The sequence below is a fragment of the Oncorhynchus masou genome, unplaced genomic scaffold, assembly GCF_036934945.1.
Source record: "Oncorhynchus masou masou isolate Uvic2021 unplaced genomic scaffold, UVic_Omas_1.1 unplaced_scaffold_2019, whole genome shotgun sequence".
In the NCBI taxonomy this organism is placed as follows: domain Eukaryota; kingdom Metazoa; phylum Chordata; class Actinopteri; order Salmoniformes; family Salmonidae; genus Oncorhynchus; species Oncorhynchus masou.
In genome coordinates this window covers 63,709-88,488 of record NW_027008508.1, presented here as the reverse complement: position 1 = coordinate 88,488, position 24,780 = coordinate 63,709, and the positions used below count along the sequence as shown (strand labels likewise).

Below are 24,780 nucleotides of genomic sequence, written 5' to 3'. Positions count from 1 at the left end.
CAGGAAGTACAGCCTCTACTGCAAGACCAGCCTTGTCAACCACCTCCCCATCTTCTGCTGGTATTGTATTTCATACTATATCCCTTCTCAGTTGTATTGTAGATTGTATGAGTGGTACAGCATGGGGCCAAGTCAGATGTATTACCTTGGTCAACACAAAGCATATACAGTATATGCAGTCTAACTTATGTTTTGTTCTTCACATTTGCTGTGGTGCATTTCACACTTCTCTGTTCCCATATGAATCCCTGCTTGTCTATGTAACATCCACGCCAGTGCTAAACTTTAATGACGTTAAAGTAAACTCCTGATATCAGTGATGAGTGAACAAGCACCCTGCACTCTACTGTATGTGTCTGATGATGAAGAGTTATTTAAAAGAGGATGTTTTTCTCCTCCTGAACTAGATATTAAAGGGCACAGAAGATGGTGGTGACGTCACCTTCAACGCCTCAGGAAAATTAAATCAGAAATAGTACATCTTCCATGTGCCATCTTGATACATAAATGAGTACTGTTCCTGTTTTTTTATTTATTATTTTGACCTTTAGTTAACCAGTTAAGCCAGTTGAGAACAAGTTCTCATTTACAACTGCTACCTGGCCAAGATAAAGCAAAGCAGTGTGACACAAACAACACAGAGTTACACCTGGGATAAACAAACACAGGCAATAACACAATAGAAACATCTATATACAGTGTGTGCAAATGTAGTAAGATTAGGGAGGTTAGGCAATAAATAGGCCAGAGTGGCGAAATAATTACAATTTAGCAATTAAACACTGGAGTGATAGATATGCAGAAGATGAATGTGCAAGTAGAGATACTGGTGCAAATGAGCAACAACAAAAAATATAACAATATGAGGATGAGGTAGTTGAATGAATGCCGATTTACAGATGGGCTGTGTCACACCCCTGGTCTGAGTATTTTATGTTTTCTTTATTATTTTGGTCCGGCCAGGGTGTGACATGGGTTTATTATGTGGTGTGTTTTGTCTGTTTTTGTAGGTGTTGGGATTGTGAATTAGTAGGGTTATCTAGAAAAGTCTATGGTTGCCTGAAGTGGTTCTCAATCAGAGGCAGGTGTTTATCATTGTCTCTGATTGGGAACCATATTTAGGCAGCCATATTCTTTAGTGTGGGTGATTGTTCCTGTTCTTGTGTTAGTTTACACCAGTTTAGGCTGTTTGATTTTCACGTTACGTTTATTGTTTTTGTATTGATTCGTGTTTCCTTTGTTTTATTAAACATGAATCTCAATAGCCACGCCGCATTTTGGTCCCCAAACTCCTTCACATAAAGAAAGCCGTTACACTGTGTACAGGTGCAATGATCTGTGAGTTGCTCTGACAACTGGTGCTTAAAGTTAGTGAGGGAGATATGAGTCTCAGCTTCAGTGATTTTTGCAATTCATTCCAGTCATTGGCAGCAGAGAATTGGAAGGAAAGGCAACCAAAGGAATTGGAATTGGGTGTGACCAGTGAAATATACCTGCTGGAGCGCATGCTACGGGTGGGTGCTCCTATAGTGACCAGTGAGCTGAGATAAGGCGGGGCTTCACCAAGCAAAGCCTTATAAATTACCTGGAGCCAGTGGGTTTGGCAATGAATATAAAGCGATGGCCAGCCAATGAGAGCATACAGGTCGCAGTGGTGGGTAGTATATGGGGCTTTGGTGAGAAAAAAGATGGCACTGTGATAGATTGCGTCCAATTTGCTGAGGAGAGTGTTTGAGGCTATTTTGTAAATGACATCACCGAAGTCAAGGATCGGTAGGATAGTCAGTTTTACGAGGGTATGTTTGGCAGCATGAGTGAAGGATGCTTTGTTGCGAAGTAAGAAGCCGATTCTAGATGTAATTTTGGATTGGAGTCTGGAAGGATAGTTTACAGTCTAACCAGACACCTAGGTATTTGTAGTTGTCCACATATTCTAAGTCAGAACCGTCCAGAGTAGTGATGCTGGACAGGTGGGCAGGTGTGGGCAGCGATTGGTTGAAGAGCATGTATTTAGTTTTACTTGCATTTAAGAACAGTTGGAGGCCATGGAAGGAGAGTTGTATGGCATTGAAGCTTGTCTGGAGGTTAGTTAGCACAGTGTCCAAAGAAGGGCCTGAAGTATACAGAATGGTGTCGTCTGCGTAGAGGTGGATCAGAGAATCCCCAGCATCAAGAGCGACATCATTGATGTATACATAGAAAAGAGTCGGCCTGAGAATTGAACCCTGAACCCCCATAGAGACTGCCAGAGGTCTGGACAACAGGCCATCCGATTTGACACACTCTGTCTGAGAAGTAGTTGGTAAACCAGGCGTGGCAGTCATTTGAGAAACCAAGGCTGCTGACTCTGCCTATAAGAATGTGGCGAATAACAGAGTCGAAAGCCTTGGCCAGGTTGATGAATACGTTTGCACAGTATTGTCTTTTATCGATGGCGATTATTATATCGTTTAGGACCTTGAGCGTGGCTGAGGTGCACCCATGACCAGCTCGGAAACCAGATTACATAGCGGAGAAGGTACGGTGGGATTTGAAATGGTCGGTGATCTGTTTGTTAACTTGGCTTTCAAAGACGTTAGAAAGGCAGGGTAGGATAGATATAGGTCTGTAACAGTTTGGGTCTGGAATGTCTCCACCCCTTTGAAGAGGGGATGACCGCGGCAGCTTTCAATCTTTAGGGATTTCAGATTATACGAAAGAGAGGTTGAACAGGCTGGTAATAGGGGTTGCAACAATTACGGTGGTTAACTTTAGAAAGAGAGGGTCCTGATTTGTCTAGCCCAGCTGATTTGAAGAGGTCCAGATTTTGCAGCTCTTTCAGAACATTAGCTATCTGGAAATGGGTGAATGAGAAGCAAGGGGGCTTGGGAAAGTTTCTGCGGGGGTGCAGAACTGTTGGCTGGGGTAGGGGTAACCAGGTGGAAAGCATGGCCAGCCTGGGGAAAACTGTTTCAAAAATGTTTCTAGAAATTCTCGATTATCGTGGATTTATCGGTGGTGACAGTGTTTCCTAGCCTCAGTGCAGTGGGCAGCTGGGAGGAGGTGCTCTTATTCTCCATGGACTTTACTTTGTCCCAAATCTTTTTGGAATTTGTGCTACAGGATGCAAATGTCTGTTTGAAAAAGCTAGCCTTTGCTTTCATAACTGCCTGTGTATATTGGATCCTAACTTCCCTGAAAAGCTGCATTTCACAGGGACTATTCGATGCTAATGCAGTACGCCACAATGTGTTTTTGTGCTGGTCAAGGGCAGTCAAGTCTGGAGTGAACCAAGGGCTATATCTGTTCTTAATTCTACCTTTTTAGCATAGGGCATGCTTATTTAAGATGGTGAGGAAAGCACTTTTAAAGGACAACCAGGAATCCTCTACTGACGAGAGGAGGTCAATCTTCTTCCAGGATACCCGGACCAGGTCGATTAGGAAGACCTGCTCGCTGTAGTGTTTTAGGGAGCGTTTGACAGTGATGAGGGTGGTCGTTTGACTACGGACCCATTACGGACGCAGGCAATGAGGCAGTGATCGCTGAGATCCTGGTTGAAGACAACCGAGGTGTATTTGAAGGGCAGGTTGGTCAGGATGATATCTATGAGGGTGCCCGTGTTTACGGATTTAGGGTTGTACCTGGTAGGTTCCTTGATAATTTGTGTGAGATTGAAGGACGACGTGAAAGTGAAAGACCTGTTTCTGGAATCCCTATGGTAAAAAAATGAATGGTGAATAAACGATTTGAACAATTTACATGTTTGACTGCTATGTTGTATGGGTCTTATAGTGTTCCACTGCGGGCCCAAAGATTATTTTAGTGGTGGGGCTCTATCCACTATGGATACAACTTCCTCTGCGCTTGCGCATAATCATAATTCATATGCATGCCACTAGAATATACCATATTACTAAATATGGGTGTATCAGTGATATTACTGTTCTGCTAATGTGCATGGACCTTGTAGAGGAAAAAAAACTGATCCAAATGGTTGCCCAGTCAGGCAGGTATCTTTTTGAACGGCATACCCAGGGATTGTGAGTGAGCTCACTCAGCGCAGCTCCCGTAGTGCACATAGTGTAAATGGTACACTTTTTTTTCTTTCACTGTGTAAATTGACTGGATAAATTCACTGCAGTATGAAGCCTAACATTGAGTTAAAAACTTCGTATGGATAGCCCCCGTTTTTCAATTTTTGCCTAAATGACATATTCAAATCTAACTGCCTGTAGCTCAGGCACTAAAGCAAAGATATGCATATTGTTGGCACCATTTGAAAGGTAACTGTCACGACTTCCGCCGAAGTTGGCTCCCCTGCCTGTTCGGGCGGTGCTCGGCGGTCGTCGTCACCGTCCTACTAGCCGCTACCGATCCCTTTTTCGTTTGTCTGTTGGTTTGGTCTTATTAGTTTCACCTGTGTGTATTTTTGGTTTAATTAGCTTCCCTATATGTAGTAGTTTGACCCGCCCTTGTTTTGTGCGTGTTTGTCTTTTGTTACGTGTGTACATATTAGGTCATAGTGTATTTTATTTTCTATACTGGACACCCTGTGGTTTTGGGTTGTCTGGTATAGTGCCTACATTGTATTGGGCTTATCAGATAGGTGTGCAATAGTAAAGCACTTTTTTACTCTCTCTCTGCATCTGATTCCTGCACACACACCTAGTCCCGCGTAACACTTTGAAGTTTGTGGAATTGAATGTAGTAGAATATAACACAATGGATCTGGTAAAAGATAATACAAAGAAGAAAACAACAACCGTTTGTTTTCTACCACCATCTTTGAAATGCAACAGAAAGGTTCCAAATCTAGCCATCACTCTGGTTGTAATTCCGATGACAGCAGTGTATGTGCAAAGTTTCAGACTTAAAACCTCTCTGGGATATTTGGGACTCTAGCGTCCCACCTGGCCAAAAGCCAGGGAAAATGCAGGGTGCCAAATTCAAATAAATTACTATAAAAATCAAACCTTCATGAAATCACACATGCAAGATAACAAATTAAAGCTACACTTGTTGTGAATCCAGCCAACATGTCAGATTTCAAAAAGGCTTTTCGGCGAAAGCAAACGATGCTATTAACTAAGGATAACACCTCCGTAAACAAAGAGAGAAAACATATTTCAACCCTGCAGGCACGACACAAAACGCAGAAATAAAAATATAATTCATGCCTTACCTTTGACGAGATTCTTTTGTTGGCACTCCAATATGTCCCATAAACATCACAAATGGTCCTTTTGTTCGATTAATTCCGTCGATATATATCCAAAATGTCCATTTATTTGGCGCGTTTGATCCAGAAAGACACAACTTGTAACTACAAAATATCTCAAAAGTTACCTGTAAACTTTGCCAAAACATTTCAAACTACTTTTGTAATACAACTGTAGGTATTTTTTTACGTAAATTATCGATAAAATTGAAGACGGGATGATCTGTGTTACTGCCCCTGTCACCAAGACGTTTTAAAGTATGATCAAACTACATGACATTTAGTGTGAAGTCACCCAGGTACATTTAGGTAAATCGTGAAGGAGATATTTACATTCACATTACATTTTTCTACAAGAATATTGTCAAATCTGTATACTTGGACTTTCATTTAGCTTTCCAGTATTAGTAGCCATATTGTAAGTTCAACATTTGCAAAACACCCAGTTCTCACAACTTCATAACTCTCCACATTCTTATGATTTTTGTCCAAAAGGAAAAGACTTGCTGTCGCACAAGGTTAGCAGCTACATTTTGCGACAAAAACAGGGGTTCCCATAAAGCCCAGCTCATTGTCTATCTAGCTAGCTTTGTTTGACCCCGATTGGTGCTTATTTCACAAAGTTACAGTCAATCAAGTGAAGAACATCCGCGTCATCGGCGTGCCGTGGAGGCGTCGCTCTCTGACCAAATTTGGTGTCCTATAGGATATACTGCACTCCAAATGATATAGTGAAGTCTGGTTACAGTCTAGGATCTCTGAGGAATGAATGTGAATGTGGTTTGATTGGTTGAAACACCATTTAGAGTTAGATTTTCACAGATTCCTTTATTTGATAATTGAACGAGTGGAAATACAAAATCGATCGTGCATGCTATATGAACCATTTTAGGATATGAAAAAGGATTTTATCTAACAAAACAAAAGTTTATGCTATCTCTGGAACCCTTTGGACGATAAATCAGAGCAAGATTTCAGAATGTAAGTCCACATTCTATCTTCAGAGGTGAATTTATCAAACCTATCGCAGTGAAAAAAAGTGTTTTGTTGTTAGGAGCTCTCCTCAAACAATAGCATGGCATTTTTTCGCAGTAGTAGCTATTGTAAATTGGACACGCAGTTATATTAACAAGAATTTAAGCTTTCAGCCAATATAACACTCTTATATGTACCGACATTTGTTGTTTTTCTAAAAATCTGCGATCGTGACACACGGCGCTGCATGATTTACAACTGTCCCGTTCACGGGATGCCTATCCCCAAAGAAGTTTTTAATGAATTATAGGCTAATATTCATACCCTTCTAAGTTTGGCTATAGGCTACATCTCAATCTTGTCTGTCTTCATTGTTCTGCAGTGCTATTATGCACCTCTCTTTAACCACAACTATTCCTTTTAAGTCTAGTGGAGTCCCAGGCCAGGAAAATCCAGACTACAAAAGCTTGATGGACACTTACTTCAATTCATTTTCTTTAGCCTACTAATAGGAGGAGAGATATAGGCTTGCTCTTCCTTGCTGAATATAAAGTAGGCTACAGCATTAACGGGCAGAGAGTTTTCCTATAGTAGGCCTATCTTAACACCGGCCTACATCCTGACAAAATAGGCCTAAAACATTACTGGCCTGCTAATGTACCTTTCTGAACCTTCTAAACGGTCTACAATAGACCCAAACTGATCCAAATAGTTGCATAATCGGGCGTAGTGTAACGGTTCTCGTCTGTCGAAGGAGAAGCGGACCAAAATGCAGCGTGGTATTTTTGAGACATGTTTAATGACGAAGAAAACAAACAAAAACAACAAACGGACCGTGAAAAACTATACAGCCTATCTGGTGACAACAAACACAGACACAGGAACAATCACCCACGAAATACTCAAAGAATATGGCTGCCTAAATATGGTTCCCAATCAGAGACCACGATAAACACCTGCCTCTGATTGAGAACCACTCCAGACAGCCATAGACTATGCTAGACACCCCCACTAAACCACACACCCAATACCTAAAAAAAAAACAAGACAAAACACACCACAATAAACCCATGTCACACCTGGCCTGACCAAATAAATAAAGACAAACACAATATATTTCGACCAGGGCGTGACACGTAGACAGAAACAAAACAGGATATGAGTGTTTTTTCAAATTAGCCTATATATTACTGCATTTTACAGCCGATGGACAATAACTGTGTATTCTCAATAATACATTCCTCATTGCACTGTGTTGTTGCAGCCCAATCATTTTCTTGTCTAAAAACGTAGGCCTAACATTATGATTGTCAAGTTATTGGCTTTGCATTCCAGGGACTACAGAGAGCAGCCTGGAGAAAAGCAGGCAGGTCCTTGCCATTCAGGCAAGACCAAAAAATGTCTCCCAGCAAAACTGTTAGAGTCCCAGTATTCAAAATGAGGTTGAAAAGACGTCTTAAAGACGTATTTACCAGACGTTGACGTTAGGACGTTGAAGTTTACAGATGTTGAAAATATGTATTTTTTTTCCTGCTGTTGAAATCAAGGACATTTTTTGTTATGAATGAAAGTTGAAAAGATGTAATCAAGGCCAGACCGGAAAAAATCTTAATCAAACATACAATCAAACCAGTCAAACTATGACTGGTCAGATCTGGACCAAAAACTAATGTCCATGGATGTGGAAATCAAGGCCGGTCCAGACTGCAACATTTTTTTTAATGTTCAAAAGGCCCTCTGTGTCACTTCGTGCTTACTGATGTGTAGCCTACAGTGTTGCCTGAAATTGAATTTTAGCCTACTGTATGTAAAACACCCCAAAAAATGTCCAGTCTGGAAAGAACCAGAAAAAGATATTGGCTCGTGCTTACCGGGGTGCAGTCTACCATGTTGGCCCTAAATGGAATTTTAAGCATGCCCATCCATCCATGTGGGAGGCCCACAATTTGTAAAACAGGCTGTTGCATTGGCATTATTAGTCCTGATTCCTGAGACTAATCAGTTTGGCTATTTAAGCCCCGAATATCAGCTACCCAACTTTATCAAGTTATCATGACACTATTTACAATGTGTTTACACAGTGGGAAAGGCAGAAGTATTTTATTTTTCGCTATAATCAGCTTGTGAAAAATTGACGGATACAAACTTGACACCACTGATGATAACAATGGGGTGAAACAATGGGGTGACAATGGGGTGATTGTCAATTCCGTATTGTCCATTTTACTTTGACCTGTCCTGTTTTAGAAAATATTGTTTGACAGTACATTTTTTATTTGATTGGGTGCCATTTAGGTTAGAATATTTGATAGGAGAAACCTGCATGACGTAAAAAGTGTCTTAGGGTAGGCTATTTGGTCAAAGAAACCTGCATGATGTAAAAAGTGTCTTTGGGTAGGCTATTTGGTCAGAGAAACCTGCATGATGTAAAAAGTGTCTTTGGGTAGGCTATTTGGTCAAAGAAACCTGCATGATGTAAAAAGTGTCTTAGGGTAGGCTATTTGGTCAAAGAAACCTGCATGATGTAAAAAGTGTCTTTGGGTAGGCTATTTGGTCAGAGAAACCTGCATGATGTAAAAAGTGTCTTAGGGTAGGCTATTTGGTCAGAGAAACCTGCATGATGTAAAAAGTGTCTTTGGGTAGGCTATTTGGTCAAAGAAACCTGCATGATGTAAAAAGTGTCTTAGGGTAGGCTATTTGGTCAGAGAAACCTGCATGATGTAAAAAGTGTCTTAGGGTAGGCTATTTGGTCAGAGAAACCTGCATGATGTAAAAAGTGTCTTAGGGTAGGCTATTTGGTCAGAGAAACCTGCATGATGTAAAAAGTGTCTTAGGGTAGGCTATTTGGTCAAAGAAACCTGCATGATGTAAAAAGTGTCTTTGGGTAGGCTATTTGGTCAGAGAAACCTGCATGATGTAAAAAGTGTCTTAGGGTAGGCTATTTGGTCAGAGAAACCTGCATGATGTAAAAAGTGTCTTTGGGTAGGCTATTTGGTCAGAGAAACCTGCATGATGTAAAAAGTGTCTTTGGGTAGGCTACTGTAGTTCTGCCTGTCATTGCAGCCAAAAGAGATGGAGGAAAGCCAATTTTCGCTGTGTCTGGTTTTCCAATTCTATATGATTTTGCTTTGCTGGAATACAGATACAAAATCATAGTCAATGGCATGGAGGAGGAGTGCAGAGATTGTTGTTGATGATGGTGGGTGAAGAGAGATTTGCACAACAATGTTTGGTTGTGCTGCGAGCTAACTATCAACATCAAGCATCCTAAACCTCATAACTGTGATCATACTGTAGCCACCTTTTGTGAATGTGTTGAGCAAATTGAATTGTGAAATTTCCCCACCAAAAACCAATATCCATGTGTGCACGGGGGCTTTGTCATGCTGAAACAGGAAATGGCCTTCCCCAAACTGTTGCCACAAAGTTGGAAGCACGGAATAATCTAGAATGTCATTGTATGCTGTCCCGTTTACATTTCCCTTCACTGGAACTAAGGGGCCTAGCCCAAACCATGAAAAACAGCCCCAGACCATTATTCCTCCTCCACCAAATTTTACAGTTGGCACTATGCATTGGGGCAGGTAGGGTTCTCCTGGCATCCACCAAACCCAGATTTGTCTGTTGGACTGCCAGATGGTGAAGCATGATTCATCACTCCAGAGAACGTGTTTCCATTGCTCAGAGTCCAATTGTGGCAAGCTTTACACCATTCCAATCGAAGCTTGGCAATGTGAATTGTGATGTTAGGCTTGTGTGCGGCTGCTCGGTCATGGAAACCCATTCCATTAAGCTCCCGGTGAATAGTTATTGTGCTGATGTTTCTTCCAGAGGCAGTATGGAACTCGGTAGCGAGTGTTCGATTTTTACCCACTGCGCACTTCAACACTCGGCGGTCCCGTTCTGTGAGCTTGTGTGGCCTACCACTTCATGCTGAGCCGTTGTTGCTCCTAGAGGTTTCCAATTCACAATAACAGCACAGTTGACCAGGGCAGCTCTAGCAGGGCATAAATTTGACCAACTGACTTGTTGGAAAAGTGGCATCCTATGACGGTGCCACGTTGAAAGTCCCTGAGCTCTTCAGTCGGGCCATTCTACTGCCAATGTTTTACGTTGGAGATTGCATGGCTGTGTGCTCGATTTTATACACCTGTCAGCAACGGGTCAGCAACGGGTCTGTCTGAAATAGCCGAATCCATTAGCCGAATCCATTTATCTTTGTGTTCTAAAATCATCCTCATCAAATAAACAAGGTAGAATACCCACACTCCCCAAGCCATATTATTTTCCTTGACATTTTTAATTAGCCTACAAATTGCCTGCTCCTTATTTTCATGTACAATACAGTACCTAGAATACAAGGGTTGCATTTGCACTAAACAATTTCATGTCTGAAAAATAGTGTCTAAAATTGGATTTATGGTTAATCTCATATACTATTGAGAACATATAGCTAGCTCATCAATATGCAAATGATGTGTGAGTTTAGCTATTTTCTGATTCAGATGTACAATGACAAGGTGCACATGCCCATTAGGCCAGTTATCATACTGTAGGTCTGTGGCTGCCTTGGTGATGCATAACTGTATGATAAGCTGCAAGATGGGTTCACATGGCTGATATCCTGAGACAGTGACAGTCAAATACAACTGACTGGTGACCTCACAACTGGACAAAAGGTCATGTCATTTGAAAAAGCTACAAACACAGACAAGCTTTAGAGACTGAATTATGAAAGCTACAAACACAGACAAGCTTTAGAGACTGAATTATGAGACTGATTTATGATCTGTGATGAATGAACATTGACACTACTTCAACTTGAATAATGTTTTTAAGTTAACAATTAAAACACATTTAAACTCTTCAATAAATCAACATTGAATTAATCAAAATATAATTAAACAACGTACAAATAATCTAACTTGTTTGCAAAAGCCTGATGGACTTGAAGAGCTCATCTCTCTCGCCATCTGCTTCCACAACCATCTCCTTGAGCGTCGGAGAGAAGGCATAACCTAAACCCACACGGCTCGACCGGGCACGTCTCTCCTGAGGAGAGGCAGAGGCGAGTCAGCACCAGGAGCTGCCTATACTGAGGCCAGGTTGGTCACTTTGTCTCCACTTGTTCGCTGCGGCCAGCTAAAGGGGTGGCTTGGAAGTTGTGGGGGATATACTGCTGAGTCAAAGCGCCGGTCCATCATTCCCCAGACCCTTGCTCGACAGCACTCTTGTATGGCAAAGCCAGGCCTTTTCTCTACCTGCCCTCATCGACTCGGGTGCTGATGAGAGTTACCTGGCCCGAGGTGTTGCCCAGTTGGGTCTGGACACTGTTCCACTCAATTCACCCCTCGATGCCAACGCTCTCAATGGACAGCTCCTCGTCCGTGTTAGTGGGAGGACTGTGCCGGTCATCCTGCTTCTCTCTGGGAATCACCAGGAAAGGATTAGTCTCCACATAATCGACTGCACTCACTCTCTCCTGGTTCTTGGCCATCCTTGGTTAAAGCTGCACATCCCAGAGATCGACTGGACTGCTGGAAGGGTAACCACTAGGCGTACATTTTGTCACTCTAAGTGTCTACATTCTGCCCTTCCCTCTGCCTTGTCCCAGTCCATTCCAGTACCCTCGGACCTGTCATCAATTCCTCTAGAGTATCACGATCTAGCTCGTGTTCAGCAAGCTCCACACCCTGTCTCTGCCGCCTCATCGGCCGTACGACTGCGCTATTGACCTCCAGCCTGGAGCTCCTCTCCCCTGTAGCCGGTTGTATAACCTCCCTCACCCTGGGCAAGAGGTTATGGAGGGGTACATCCAGGATTCCCTGGCTGCAGGACATTGTGGGCCTTCTTCCTCTCAGGTAGGGGCTGTTTTTTTTGGGTCACTGAGGTCGTGCATAGGCTTCCGTGTGCTGAATAGTTTCACTGTTAGGAACAAGTATGCCTTGCCACGCACCAGTTCTGCTTTTGCCCCCTCCATGGTGCCACGGTGTTCACTAAACTGGACCTCCGGGAATGCCTACCACCTTGTCTGCATCAGAGAGGGTGACAAGTGGAACATGGCGTTCAAAACGGCGTTCAACGGTGTTCATGCCGTTTTGGTCTCACTAACGCTCCTGCTGTTTTCCAGAGCCTGGTTAATGATGTTATGTGGGATGTGACTGGACGCTTCGTTTTTGTCTATGTGGATGATATAGACATTTTCTAAGGACCAGCAACACATTCACCAAGATTTCCAACAGCTGGGGTTTGCCATTTTTTTAAACGATTCATCTGTAACTACAGCCGTATGGCAGACCCTCACCACTCTCACCTCCACCTCCACTCAGTTCCACTGGACACCTGAGGAAGAGGCAGCGTTCCGGGAACTCAAGCTTCACTTCTGCTCCGATCCGAACCCAGAACTCCAGTTCGTCGTCGAGGTGGATGCCTCAACACAATAGGGTAGGTTCTGTCTCAACGTCCCTCCTCTGATCAGAAGCTCCACCCATGTGCCTTCTTGTCCTGCAAACTCTCACCTGCAGCAGGACATTTTGACAAAGGTAACCAGGAACTTCTGGCTGTGAAGCTGGGTCTTGAGGAGTGGCGTCACTAGTCGGAGGGCTCAGGTTCTCCCCTTTATTGGGTGGACGGATCACAAAAACCTGTCATACATCCAGACTGCCAAACGTTTGAGCTCCCGGCAGGCCAGGTGGGCATTGTTCTTTGGAAGATTCAACTTTATACTCACTTATCACCCCGGATCTAAGAATACCAAGCCTGACGTCCTCTCCCGTCAGTTCAATGACGACAACACAGGTTCCATGCCAGAGAACATTATGCCATCCACCTGCATCGTTGCCGCTGTCTCCTGGGAGATCGAGTCCCATATTCGCCAGGCTCAGCATAACTCAGTCATCCTCACCATCATCAACAGATTTTCCAAGCAGCTCACTTCATTCCCCTCTCCAAGCTTCCATCTTCCAGGGAGATTGCAGACCTGCTGGTATCCCATTAACCTACACACAGTGGCCTGCTAGCTAATAATAGACAGTTTAACATTTCAAAATGTATTTACTTATTTGAATTGGTTCACTTCTACGCCCACGAAGCGGACAACCGAGCGAAGAGCTGCCATTTCATAATCTGTTACATTATTTTTCTTGCACTCTGACAGGTAAATATTTAGCCTGTAGTCCTAATATTTAGCTAGTGAATGGCCTAATATCTAGCTAATATTTCGCTTTTACTTCAGCTACACATCACTTGCCTCTCTCTTCCAGCTGTTTCCATAGGCAACAGGCTACTCAAGCCTCTCCAGAATAGGCCATTCCTCTTCTCGTGAAATCCCAGGAAAAGCTATAGGCTACAAAAGCTATATGATATTTACTTGTATCATTGTTTATACTATAAAGCAGGCTTGCTCTTGCTAATTACTGAATGTAAAACTCGCCAGCCATGATAACATTGTTGCACTGATGAATTGCAAATAGTTTCACAGGACATACAGAAATGTTCACAGTGAAAAAGAAGAACCAAAGGAATTGACAACCATTAGAAAAATGGAAATCACTTGCAAACCACTTGAACAACGATGCAATGACATGCTGTAATAGATGAGCAGGCTAAATGGCATTTGTTGTTGAATTGCTACATTTAAATACAAGTTACTATATTATTTTTCATTAGTCCTACATGTACATTGAAGTATTATTTGCAGTTGTCACTATGACAATGAACACACCATGAAAGCACTGAATGGTCTGAACCAGTATCTGTGTGTTAAGAAACCTTGTGAAAGGTCCTGTTTATATAGGCAGCTCTGCAGTAGGATGCGTTGATCAGTCGACTGACAGGAGTAGGACTGTAGAACGATACATGATCAACTTTCATCTCGTGTGGATGCTCACCAACGTTTTATAGTTATGTAGCCTATATTTTATCATAATCGTTACAGGTATTGTCTTGGTGGACGGCCCAGGCCTTAACTCTGACACAACACAACTAACGTCATTATCACAACAGAACTACATTATCGCTACTTGAATGAAATAAATATAAAATTACACACACATACTTGTTCACTTGACTTTTATGCTCTATAAATTTGAAAACGTCTAATATTAGCAGAAAGGTTTGGAACTCTGTCTATTAACTATTTTACAGCATGGTGATGTCATTATGGAAGGCTAAAAGTATCCCACCAAACAATAATAATAATAATAATAGTAATAAATATATATATATATTACACATTTTACACATGAGATATAAACATACGAACAACACAAACAACGACTACATCTCATCTGCTAAAACACTGTATCCCATGCTTGTTCAATGAACCATAAACAATTAATGAACATGCACCTGTGGAACGGCCGTTAATGCCATTGGTCAACATCTCAGATGCTTTTAAAAAGGTTTCACTGTTTATTCTCTTTTTTGATCCTGAACTGCTGTGGTGAGACTCTCTCTCTCCCTCCCTCTCTATCTCACTCTCTCCTTCTCTGTGTCTCTCTCCCTCTGTCTCTCTCTCTCACCCCATGGGCATGGTCTTTCAGGCTATGATTTCTCTCTCTCTCTTTCTCTCTCTCTCTTTCTCTCACTCTCTCTCTCTCTCTCTCCTCTCTCTCTCCCTCCCTCTCTCTCTCTCCCTCCCTCTCTTCCTTAGTCTTTCTCTTGCTCTCTCTCGCTCTCTTTCTCCCCTTTCTCTCCCTCTCTCTTTCCCTCTCTCTTTCTCTGTCTCTCTCCCTCTCTCTCTCCCTCCCTCTCTTCCTCTCTCTGTCTCTCGCTCTCTCTCATCCTCTTTCTCCCTCTCTCTCTCCCTCCCTCTCTTCCTCTCTCTCTCTCTCTCGCCCTCTGTCTCCCTCTCTCTGTGTCTCTCTCCCTCTCTCTCAATTCAATTCAATTCAAGGGCTTTATTGGCATGGGAAACATGTGTTAACATTGCCAAAGCAAGTAAGGTAGATAATATATAAAGTGAAATAAACAATAAAAATTAACAGTAGACATCACACATACAGAAGTTTCAAAACAATAAAGACATTACAAATGTCATATTATATATATATACAGTGTTTTAACAATGTACAAATGGTAAAGGACGCAAGATAAAATAAATAAGCATAGATATGGGTTGTATTTACAATGGTCGTGTTCTTCACTGGTTGCCCTTTTCTCGTGGCAACAGGTCACAAATCTTGCTGCTCTGATGGCACACTGTGGAATTTCAGCCAGTAGATATGGGAGTTTTTCAAAATTGGATTTGTTTTTGAATTCTTTGTGGATCTGTGTAATCTGTGGGAAATATGTCTCTCTAATATGGTCATACATTGGGCAGGAGGTTAGGAAGTGCAGCTCAGTTTCCACCTCATTTTGTGGGCAGTGAGCACATAGCCTGTCTTCTCTTGAGAGCCATGTCTGCCTACGGTGGCCTTTCTCAATAGCAAGGCTATGCTCGCTGAGTCTGTACATAGTCAAAGCTTTCCTTAATTTTGGGTCAGTCACAGTGGTCAGGTATTCTGCCGCGGTGTACTCTCTGTGTAGGGCCAAATAGCATTCTAGTTTGCTCTGTTTTTTTGTTAATTCTATCCAATGTGTCAAGTAATTATCTTTTTGTTTTCTCATGATTTGGTTGGGTCTAATTGTGCTGCTGTCCTGGGGCTCTGTAGGGTGTGTTTGTGAACAGAGCCCCAGGACCAGCTTGCTTAGGGACTCTTCTCCAGGTTCATCTCTCTGTAGGTGATGGCTTTGTTGTGGAAGGTTTGGGAATCGCTTCCTTTTAGGTGGTTATAGAATTTAACGTCTCTTTTCTGGATTTTGATAATTAGTGGGTATCGGCGAATTCTGCTCTGCATGCATTATTTGGTGTTCTACGTTGTACACGGAGGATATTTTCTCTCTCTCTCCACCCCATGGACTTTTGGGAAATGGCCTTTCAGGCTATGATTTCTCTCTCTCCCTCTCTCTCTCTTTCTCTCTCTCCCTCTCTCTTTCTCTCTTTCTCTCTCACCCTCCTTCTGTCCCTCTCCCTTTCTCTCGCCCCTCCTTCTCCCTCTCTCTCTCTCTGTCTCTCTCCCTCTCTCTCTCCCTCTCTCTGTGTTTCTCTCCCCCTCTATTTCTCTTGCTCTCTCTCTCTCCCTCCCTCTCTTCCTCTCTCTTTCTCTCGCCCTCTTTCTCCCTCTCTCTGTGTCTCTCTTTCTCCCTATCTCTCTCCCTCTCTCTCTTGCTCTCTCTCTGTCTCTCTCCCTCTCTCTTTCCCTCTATCTTTCTCTTGCTCTATCTTTGTCTCTCTACCTTTTTTCTCTCCCTCCCTCTCTTCCTCTATCTTTCTCTGTCTCTCTCCCTCTCTCTCTCCCTCCCTCTCTTCCTCTCTCTTTCTCTCGCTCTCTCTCATCCTCTTTCTCCCTCTCTCTCCCTCCCTCTCTTCCTCTCTCTTTCTCTCGCCCTCTTTCTCCCTCTCTCCGTGTCTCTCTCCCCTCTGTCTCTCTCCCTCCCTCTCTCCCTCTCTCTGTGTCTCTCTCCCTCTGTCTCTCTCCCTCTCTCTGTGTCTCTCTCCCTCTCTCTCTCCCTCTCTCTGTGTCTCTCTCCCTCTCTCTCTCCCTCTCTCTGTGTCTCTCTCCCTCTCTCTCTCTCTCTCCCTCTCTCTGTCTCTCTCCCTCTCTCTCTCCCCCTCTCTGTGTCTCTCTCCTCTCTCTCTCCCTCTCTCTGTGTCTCTATCCCTCTCTCTCCCTCTCTCTGTCTCTCTCTCTCTCTCTCTCTCTCTCTCTGTCTCTCTCCCTCTCTCTCCCTCTCTCTCTCCCTCTCTCTGTGTCTCTCTCTGTCTCTCTCCCTCTCTCTCACACTCTCTCCCCCCTCTCCCCCTCCCCTTTCTCTCGCCCTCTTTCTCCCTCCCTTTCTCTCTCTCTCTCTCTCTCCATGCTTAGAATAATGTATTGTAATGCTACTTAATGCTTTGAAACTTCAGCTTGGTGCCTTGTATGTGAAACCAGTAATTTTACAAAGTAATTAAACATAATTCTAGTTAGAATTCCAATCTCATGACAACTATTTCATCTTAGTCAGCTAAACAACTAATAATTGTTGCATATTGTTCAACCATTTTCTCTTGCATGTTACTATTTATCTTATGGAGTCAGATCTACATTATAATAGGCTAATTCCATGGTCTTTTTACAAGTTGAATGTGATGTATATATAATAAACTGTATATACACTATTCAAATATGTCTGTCCACGACACTACTATCCAGGAAGTACAGCCTCTTCTACTTGGCTGTGGTGCCGTTCACACTTCTCTCTTCCTGTGTGAATTCCTGCTTCTCTGTGAAGCCAAATACCGATACTCCAGGTTGAAGGTGTTATATAACCTTTCAATTATTTAGTGGATGGTGTGAACAATCATAATCCATTACACACAAATTAAAACACTCAGCTAGATTGTTGGTGTTCAGACAGAGGTGGAGTTGTTTGGCTGATGGATATTGGTCCTTAGTATCCTCTATTGACCGGTGTGTGATACAAACTTTACTTTCATTTAAATCAATCTAAATGATTGACTGTGTTTAATCACTGTCTGTCTCATTGTCCAGGTACCAGTAATGCTGTTAAGTTGCCCATCAGTCACATCATGCTCTTTGTGACACTGACCATCATGGCTGCCATAGTCACTATTCACACAAGGAGGATCCGCCCACCCAAGGCTCTGCCCCCACAAGCAGGTGAGAGTCACAGGCATTGGTCCAGTTCCATTTAGGTTCCTAACTCCTCCCACAACATCAGAGTTCACAGATCTGAAAGGACTGTATAGACCTAAACATTATGAATGGTTCCATAAAATCAAATGTATTTTATATAGCCCTTCGTACATCAGCTGATATCTCAAAGTGCCGTACAGAAACCCAGCCTAAAACCCCAAACAGCAAGCAATGCAGGTGTAGAAGCATGGTGGCTAGGAAAAACTCCCTAGAAAGGCAAAAACCTAGGAAGAAACCTAGAGAGGAACCAGGCTATGGGGTGGCCAGTCCTCTTCTGGCTGTGCCGGGTGGAGATTATAACAGAACATGGCCAAGATGTTCAAATGTTCATAAATGACCAGCATGGTGAAATAATAATGAGGCAGAACAGTTGAAACTGGAGCAGCAGCACGGCCAGGTGGACTGGGGACAGCAAGGAGTCATCATGTCAGGTAGTCCTGGGGCATGGTCCTAGGGCTCAGGTCCTCCGAGAGAGAGAAAGAAAGAGAGAAAGAGAGAATTAGAGAAAGCATACTTAAATTCACACAGGACACTGAAAGGGACAGGAGAAGTACTCCAGATATTACAAACTGACCCTAGCCCCCGACACATAAACTACTGCAGCATAAATACTGGAGGCTGAGACAGGAGGGGTCAGGAGACACTGTGACCCCATCCGAGGACACCCCGGACAGGGCCAAACAGGAAGGATATAACCCCACCCACTTTGCCAAGGCACAGCCCCCACACCACTAGAGGGATATCTTCAACCACCAACCTACCATCCTCCATAGAACACATGGAGCAAACAACACATTACATTCACATATTCTGATCTTCAGACGTGTGAACTGAAATGGAATCAGGTCATGAATAGTCCTTTGACGTAGTCATCTTGTCCATCTAATCCCCTATTAACTAGTTCATCTTTATGATCTGCTATAGAATGAATGGTGAGACATGTTGTCTAATGTGTTGTTTTGTTCTCTGTATAGAAGAAGCCTCTGGTATTGAGATTCATGTCCTGGAGGAATGACCCCTGTTCCTCACTCTTCTCCCTGTGCTGGACTAAGACTTTCAAACTGTCTATAGCTTTATTGATTCAGTAACAGAGGACATTATACATGTTTTTAAAGCTGATGTTCATCTATTTTAGTGCATAGTGTGGAAGATGTATTAATTTGTAGTTGTGTTCTCTTATTTTAGTATCTTTTTAAAGACCTTTATGTAGTAGGGATTCAAATATCAGCAAACCTTGGTTGATGTTTTACATTTTTGCTGTCCATTGTGAATGACGTCAGCATGGAGAAATTCCTTGGTTTTGTTTAATTAATAAGTTGTGTCCTAAGCAGACTTAAAATGAGCACAATGCTTATTCTAAAATGTATATTAATTACTAAAACTGTTTTTAAATAAACTAATAAAAATACAGTACTTCCAACTTGTCTCTTACAGGTTTTTTCAGGCTACGCTTCCACAATGTAAGGTAAAGCATGAATGCATTGTCCCTATTTAATTTACAACCTTCTTCTAGTCAGCAGAAAATATAGATTTATCTGTCCTTTTTCTGAAAGCCTACTCAGAATTTCTATGACAAAATAAAGAATTTGAAGCAGTAGAAGGCCTAGTTTACCATAGCCACCAGCTCTTCCCGTTGACATTCCAAATGACTTAGCCGACAGCCTTCCTTCTAAATAATGTTACAGACTACTTCATTTATCACCTTTACCTGCAGCAGAGTTTCTTGCCAGTAGTGGTGCTGCCTGTAATCCATGCATCTGGAGTCTGTAGCACGCTATGCTAAACAGGTGTCCACACCAAGTTAAACAGGTGTCCACACCAAGTTAAACAGGTGTCCACACCAAGTTAAACAGGTGTCCACACCAAGTTAAACAGGTGTCCACACCAAGTTAAACAGGTGTCCACACCAAGTTGAACAGGTGTCCTCACCAAGTTAAACAGGTGTCCACACCAAGTTAAACAGGTGTCCTCACCAAGTCAAACAGGTGTCCACACCAAGTTAAACAGGTGTCCTCACCAAGTTAAACAGGTGTCCTCACCAAGTTAAACAGGTGTACTCATCAAGTTAAACAGGTGTCCACACCAAGTTAAACAGGTGTCCTCACCAAGTAAAACAGGTGTGCTCACCAAGTTAAACAGGTGTCCTCACCAAGTTAAACAGGTGTCCTCAACAAGTTAAACAGGTGTCCTCACCAAGTTAAACAGGTGTCCTCATCAAGTTAAACAGGTGTCCTCACCAAGTAAAACAGGTGTCCTCACCAAGTTAAACAGGTGTCCTCATCAAGTTAAACAGGTGTCCTCATCAAGTTAAACAGGTGTCCACACCAAGTTAAACAGGTGTCCTCACCAAGTTAAACAGGTGTCCACACCAAGTTAAACAGGTGTCCTCACCAAGTTAAACAGGTGTCCTCAACAAGTTAAACAGGTGTCCTCAACAAGTTAAACAGGTGTCCTCATCAAGTTAAACAGGTGTCCTCACCAAGTTAAACAGGTGTCCTCACCAAGTTAAACAGGTGTCCTCATCAAGTTAAACAGGTGTCCTCATCAAGTTAAACAGGTGTCCTCATCAAGTTAAACAGGTGTCCTCATCAAGTTAAACAGGTGTCCTCATCAAGTTAAACAGGTGTCCTCATCAAGTTAAACAGGTGTCCTCATCAAGTTAAACAGGTGTCCTCATCAAGTTAAACAGGTGTCCTCACCAAGTTAAACAGGTGTCCTCACCAAGTTAAACAGGTGTCCTCACCAAGTTAAACAGGTGTCCACACCAAGTTAAACAGTGAAAAAGAAAAGACGTGTCATAGACATCAACCTTTGTTGAATTGATATCTTTATCACTACTTCAAAATATATTTTACATCAATTTCCATCAATTCCAATTATTAAGTGGCTGGATTTGAGTCAGTGTGTTGGCAGCAGCCACTCAATGTTAGTGGTGGCTGTTTAACTGTCTGATGGCCTTGAGATAGAAGCTGTTTTTCAGTCTCTCGGTCCCAGCTTTGATGCACCTGTACTGACCTCGCCTTCTGGATGATAGCGGGGTGAACAGGCAGTGGCTCGGGTGGTTGTTGTCCTTGATGATCTTTATGGCCTTCCTGTGACATCGGGTGGTGTAGGTGTCCTAGAGGGCAGGTAGTTTGCCTCTGGTGATGCGTTGTGCAGACCTCACTTCCCTCTGGAGAGCCTTACGGTTGTGGGCGGAACAGTTGCCGTACCAGGCGGTGATACAGCCCGACAGGATGCTCTCGATTGTGCATCTGTAGAAGTTTGTGTTTTTAGTGACAAGCCGAATTTCTTCAGCCTCCTGAGGTTGAAAAGGCGCTGCTGCGCCTTCTTAACGATGCTGTCTGTGTGGGTGGACCAATTCAGTTTGTCTAAGATGTGTACGCTAAGGAACTTAAAACTTACTACCCTCTCCACTACTGTCCCATCGATGTGGATAGGGGGGTGCTCCCTCTGCTGTTTCCTGAAGTCCACAATCATCTCCTTAGTTTTGTTGACGTTGACTGTGAGGTTATTTTCCTGACACCACACTCCGAGGGCCCTCACCTCCTCCCTGTAGGCAGTCTCGTCATTGTTGGTAATCAAGCCTACCACTGTAGTGTCGTTTGAAAACTTGACAAAAGCTTTGTCAAAAGAAAAGGTAAACAAGAAATGCGAGCTCCCGATCACATGCTTGGTTCATGTCTGGAAATTTCCACTGTCCACTCATTGAAAGAGGTGTATCTCCCTAATTTTTCAGAGCAAAAGCCTGGAACAATGCTTAAAGACTGGTCACATGTAGAGGAAGCCATAGAGATTTTGAACTGGGTCCTAAGTCTTTGTATGGTGGATAGGCTTTTAATGGAAAAACAGCCTTTCAAAATAATAGTACATCCTGGTTGGATATTCCTCGGGTTTTCACCTGTCATAACAGTTCTGTTATACTCACATTATTTTAACATTTTTGGAAACCTTTGAGTGGTTTCCATCGAAATCTACTAATTATATGCAAGTCCTAGCTTCTGGCCCTGCGTAGCAGGCGGTTTAATTTGGGCACGCTTTTCATCCGGATGTGAAAATACCACCCCCTGCCCAAGCCAGGTTAAATTATTATTTATAACCTGTCTCCATTTCAGTTCACTCATCTGAAGATCAGAATATGTGAATGTAAAGATTGTGTCATAAAACTGCCACTAGACTAGGGTTCCCCAACTGGTGGCCCATGGGCTGAATTTGGCTGATTTTATTTGGCCCCACGTTTTCTGAGAAACAAAAAACATTTTCCTTTTGAATTGTTTGGGACATAAAATACTTCAAAAACACCAGACAATTAGCTCAAAGTGGTTTTAATTTTGGAAATCTGTTCCAAAGTATTCCCACACATATTAAGGAGATAAGTATAATCATACATAAATGTAATCAAGGTTTGAAATTATTATGTTTTAGTCAAATATTTTCTGCTTCTTGCAGTCAATTTGCAGTCTACAGATGATATTTAATTATGTCCCCTGACCATCCACTCAAGAAAGAATTGTGAGACGTGGCTGAATCTAGTTGATGATCCCTGCACTAGAGGGCGGTGAAGACCAATATACATCTTATAACATTTGAATTTTGTTCTGGTAATCTAGTCCAACAGCCTGCTAGTAATGTATCCTGAGGAAGAAGTTAGTGTTCTGGACCTGAGGAAAACCAACCCCTAGAATTTACATTTGTGAAAGACAACTTTGGTTATTTAAAGTAGGCCATCCAAATCATGTGAATAAGGTTTTATAATATATTATAACATCTTACCAAGTGCACATGGAGGAGTGATATTTGGCATTAAAGAAGAAGCAGGGTTTCAGGCCTGTTGGTCACATTAGAAAATGGTTCAATACAGAGAGCTGAAAATGGTCTGTTATTGGCAGACAGGTTTGGAACTCTCTTTCTTATTAGTCTATTATCTCATTTACTGCCTTGTTATGTCAACCTTATCGTGTGGAAATATATAAAGCACCATAATTGACGTTTTTGACTGCACTGGGACTTTAACCATGTTTTGAGGCTATATAGCCTGTTTGTTTACAAACAGCAGAGTAATACATCTTATATTTTGGGTTCTGATGGGGACAAAACAGGTTGTAACTAGAAAGAGTACAGCAACGCACGGAAGTGACTTTTCTTAGTAGGTTAGGAGATCATTTAAGATAAACCTAAACCTTTTCCCAAACGTATCCTAATTCCCCTAACCTGCCCTGGAGTTTCTCCTAACCTGCTACGAGAAATGTATTTCCATCCATAGCTGTATACCATCTAGTAATACCATCTAGTAAAACAGCCAAAACAGTGTCTCTATGACAATCCCCATACAAACAATACAGGCCACTGTTCCCACGGTATCTTTGTGTTGTTGTTGCAAAAGGCAAATACGTCAAGATTTTGTGTTCTTCTACTTCTTTTGAAGTTGTGAAATGACCAGCTATGTTATTTTAGGTTGTGGTAAGATGTTGTGGTCAAAAGACAACCAATGAACAGATTTTTCTCTCTCTCTCTGCTCAGTCTCAGAAAAACAGAAGTGGTCTGAGCTGAAATAACCACTAAAAGAAGGACCAGTTGCAGACATAGACATTAATATTAATTCCTCTGTGTACATCTACATCATTGGATGTAGTTACATTCACCTCTCTAACATTTAAAATTCCCTCCATTACCAAGGTGGGATATCAGCCTTTAGAGGAAATGTTGTGTATATTTAGTTTGTAAACACATAACCTTTCTCAAATCTTTCCCTTTTAGACCTTTTAGCTACAAACACAGTTGTGCTGCTTCTATAAGCTGTGTAGGAATGTTTACTTTATTTAACCTATATTTAACTAGGCAAGTCAGTTAGGAACAAATTCTTATTTACAATGACGGCCTCCCAAAAGGCAAAAGGCCTCCTGCGGGGACGGGGGCTGGGATTAACAAATAAATAAATATATATTGCTGGGTTCTTATTTTTCAAAGTAAATAACTCACGGACACTAGAGAAGCTTTAACCAAGTTTAATCATCCCCAAAGGTTCTGTACAGCTGTAATCAGACAACTAAACATTTCAGACATCACAGGTTAAATGCCTCCTACTTAAGACACTCTTCCTCCTTACAGTTTATGGCACCACGGGAAAGAAGGAAACAAGATATTATATATGTATGACAATTTAAAGTTTGATAACATGACAATTCCCACTCTCTCTTAGCCTGACTATGTCTTCAGGATACTTTTTCTGCTGAGCTGAGCAAAAATGGAAGCGCTAAAAGCTTCCTCATGCTTACACCCAGTCTTCCCCGTCAGACTACAGGATCCAAGAGGTGTTCCCAAGCCATGTCATTCTCACTTTGCTCCTCATCATTTACCTCCATAGCCACCCCATTTATACGTGCGGTAGCCTTAATCAGTTTTACCTCATCTTGAGGTAACTCAACACTCTGTATTCATTTTAACATCAATGCCCTCAGCACATGATATCCCTACAACATCACCAAAATAACCTCTGCTATTACTAACACTACTCCTGATGCATATCTCACAATACCCCTCATTTGCGCTGTATTCCAGATCCATACAGTCACTATAGCCTCCTGCGCTACTACTACTGCTCCTTCAGTTACTGTCCCTACAGCTCCTTCGGTCACTGTCCCTACAGCTCCTTCAGTTACTGTCCCTAGAGCGCCTTCAGTTACTGTCCCTACAGCTCCTTCTCTCACTGTCCCTACAGCTCCTTCAGTTACTGTCCCTACAGCTCCTTCGGTCACTGTCCCTACAGCTCCTTCAGTTACTGTCCCTACAGCTCCTTCGGTCACTGTCCCTACAGCTCCTTCAGTTACTGTCCCTACAGCTCCTTCGGTCACTGTCCCTACAGCTCCT

General features: G+C 42.5%; 1 long non-coding RNA gene across 1 annotated transcript; it reads left to right on the top strand.

Annotated features, from left to right (window-relative positions):
• LOC135532779 (uncharacterized) lies at positions 1–18,932 on the top strand. The gene is made up of 3 exons (XR_010454391.1): positions 1–60; positions 17,749–17,877; positions 18,888–18,932. It is a non-coding gene; the product is annotated as an uncharacterized LOC135532779 (long non-coding RNA).
• Positions 18,933–24,780: the final 5,848 nt, after the last annotated feature.